The 3,530-nt window shown below is 40.9% G+C and overlaps 1 protein-coding gene across 1 annotated transcript in view; it reads left to right on the top strand.

The window, feature by feature from the left end:
• The window catches only part of LOC104956942 (low-density lipoprotein receptor-related protein 1-like), a 25,758-nt gene that overhangs the window by 6,860 nt on the left and 15,368 nt on the right, over positions 1–3,530 (top strand). The gene's annotated exons all lie outside the window — the stretch shown is intronic.

The following is a 3,530-nucleotide window of genomic DNA, read 5'->3' as shown; positions in this document are numbered from 1 at the left end:
GTTTGACTTGTAATAAACATCATTGTTTGACATCAAAGCTCCAACTCTCCTCGTGTCTCTCTGAGCCCTGACTCTCCATTGCTGCAGAAGTTTCCCTTACAATAATTATAATGAATAAGTTCAAACAAACTAAATCTTACAGCTGATTAATAACGGTATCCAACTTGAGTTTTTATTATATCAAAAACCTGTTGAAATGCTACTGTTATTTTTAATGTCCCCAAAAGCGCGTCGGCAGCCTCCAGGAATGCTTCTTTCACAACTTCGCTGTCTTTGAAAGACGTCATGTGTTTCGCAAGAACGTGACTGACACGATAAGATGCTATGGTAGCAGCCTTGCTCTTGTTGTTGGGCCTGGTGAAAATGGACTGCTGTGCATTTAGCTGTCCTTTCAGGTCCCTCCCCTTTTGGAAGCGTAGGGCAGAGGGAAAGTAGGAGGGAATTCCGTCTCGTAGCGTTTGTGCACTGTTTTGAAATGCCGCTCCTAAATGCCCCTTCTTCGATAAAGCCACACTCGCATTGCAGATGAGACAGATGGACTTTGAATTGGAATAGATAAAAAAATAATCATCCTCCCACTCGGAGTGAAAATTATATATTTTGGGCTTTTTTGCTTCTGCCATAATTGCGGTCTTGTGTGTGTGCGGACTGTCACTCCTGCTGACACCGGTTGACACGGACACGGACAACGTCAGCGAAATAGTGCCCACTGCCCACCAGCCAAGCAAGCCCGACACATGGGGTGACCCTGGCCAATCACGAAGCACAGGAAGATTATGTTACAGGACATTAACAATAAAACAGAATATTGTTGTTCTATTTTTAGACACATCTCGCGATCGACTGGGAATCTCCCCGCGAGCCTTCTTTTTAACGAGTTGCTGCTCTTGTTCTGACATCTTCGCTCGCGCTGAACACTCACAACACATGTCACTCCCACGTGGCCGAGTGGGCTTTTAGTGAAAGTGCACCCAGCAAAATAATCGTATTTTGTCAATTATGCTGTTTTCATAATTGTCGCAAGCCATAATCGTAATCGCGATTAAAATACGATTAATTGCACAGCCCTACGCTGCGCTGTCAGCACGCTTCTCCATGCATGTTGCTAACCCCGTCCCTTTCACGTGAACGCGCTCTCAGCCGGACAGAGAAACCCTGGTTGATTTAGTGAGTTGATAACCAGCTTCGTAGGACCGCTTAGCGCACAAGAAAGTATCTCGTGCGAATGAGAAAGTATATCGTGCGCACAAAATAATAAAACGTGGCCTCGTTTTATTTAAATTGAGGCAACGAATTACATCTCTTGCGCACAAATTAATAAAACGTGGCCTCGTTTTATTTATTTTTCTCTCTATGAACCCTCCAGGGCTCCGTACAAACATACACACAGACACACCATACAAACACCAATGTGGCCTTGTGTGAGTTTGCAGAACGAGACAGGGCTGTTTGAATTCAGATAAGGGTTGACCAAAGAGAGCCTCATGTTAATCTGACAAATAACAGTTCAACTTGTCTGATCACATGTTAACAATTTAATTGAATTAAGCACCCCACTTTGTATAATCAAAATAAAACCATAGTCACCTCATCACCAGTTGTTTTCAACATGTACCATGTGTGTGCTTTATGTGTGTCGTATTGCGTGTGCCTATCCAAGTGTGTGATGTACACAGATTGCTGTGTTTAACAACAGAAACTAATGTGTGTTTCCATAACGCAACAGCCTCAAACACTTGGAGCAAACACATGAAATGAAAAGGCTAGGGGAGTTGAAAAGGTGAAATGTGCAATCAGAGTGTAAGCCTAATGAGGCATATAGTAGAAACTATTACATAACAAACAGTGGAGCCGCTTTAGCTGTGCATCTGCCTCTGTTTTACATTAGCGGTGCATGAATGTTTCAACAGTTACTCTTGGGGAAAAGCTTGATTGCTAAAATCACAGAATTATGTAATTGTCTGTTATTTTTCATTGAATTTTTTCAGTATTTTGGAAATTCAACACATTTATTACTAAAAGAAAACTGGGGGGGTTTTCATATTTATTTGATTAGACGCTTATACTGTGAGCTGGATGCACACATCTCATCTTCTTAAGTTCCTTGTTAGGGAGAGCATAGAAAGGATGTCTATCTGTGCCTGTTATTGAAGCACATTATATAAATCTAAGCAAATCAGGAGACCTTTGTGTTAACAAAACTGCTCTGATAGTGGGTAACCTTCTCATAACATATTTACTGTACCTAACAAATCATGAACCATGTGATTCCATTGTTGTCTGTTCCTTTGCAGTCCTCAGCCAAGACATCCCCCACATCTTTGCCATGACTCTGTTTGAAGAGCACATCTATTGGACCGACTGGGAGACAAAGTCCATCAACAGAGCTCATAAGTCTCTGGGTACCAACAAGACCACCCTGATCAGCACCCTGCACCGGCCCATGGACATCCACATCTACCATCCGTACCGCCAGCCTGAGGGTAAGACACGCACTGTAGTATAAAACATGTAGCACTAAATAAATAAAGTTATGGGAATATTACAAAATATATCATGTAGTATGTCAGTCCTAAAACACATAATAACACATTGTTGTGCACCAGCTAGTGTAGAGTCGATATGTGATTTTTAGAGTATTGTTGTGAAATAACACTTTTTGTAAAAGCACAAAAGCATAGGTGTTAGCAATGTTTAAAAATATTCGAGCAGTACTTTCTTCTTAACACATTTTATTTGGATTAAGTGGAGGCACAAAAAAAGTGTAAACTGTCAAGAAAAAAGTTCATATGGTATCCAATTGGATAAATATATGAACTACTTTTCCAACTACAGTCCCGTGTATCTACCGTCCAATTGTTTTTCTTTATTAAACACGTAAACGGAAGAGCGTCTGAGAGGCCTTTTTGCTTTTTACCTTACTAAATGGTCTAATGGTCATTGGAGCGAGGGGCGGGGCGAAACTCACGGAAGTGATTTCAAAACAAAAGCACTCGTTTGCTAAAATCACACTTGAATCACTACAGTATCCTGCTGAAGGAAACGTGATTATTATAAACAAGGGGAATTTAGCGATCACAACGAAAACGGCCAAGACACATATTGAGCCCAAAAAATGAATGTTATTAAGGGCTGTAAATATAATAAGCCTATGTCTAAAATGGACAACATTGTTAGGAGATTTAAACTATACAGCGGTTCTGCACTGCGGTCAACTCAGCCGCCTCTCGCGTTTGTTTTTTCAGATCAGCTGCTCTTCATTATTCCTGCTATATTTGACGAGTAATACAAATATTTGTTACCACAAGTTCTTAAGGAAACTGACACTGTTGGACTCGGTTCTAGTTTGACTTCTACCAGAAATAAAATGAAGTACTTTTACTGTGTACTTTGTGAGTAATCCTCTGTCAGAGACCCCTCCATAAGAGGCATCTCATATGCTCTCTCTATGACGTTAGAATCTGTGTTTTTCGGCTTCATTCCACCTTGGTTTACATCAAAGCCAAAGTGGCCTCTCCCCACATTAATTA

The sequence above is a fragment of the Notothenia coriiceps genome, unplaced genomic scaffold (assembly GCF_000735185.1).
Source record: "Notothenia coriiceps isolate Sejong01 unplaced genomic scaffold, NC01 NC01_scaffold00026421, whole genome shotgun sequence".
In the NCBI taxonomy this organism is placed as follows: Eukaryota; Metazoa; Chordata; class Actinopteri; order Perciformes; family Nototheniidae; genus Notothenia; species Notothenia coriiceps.
Note: the sequence above shows the minus strand (reverse complement) of the source record. Positions and strands in the feature narration are given on the sequence as shown.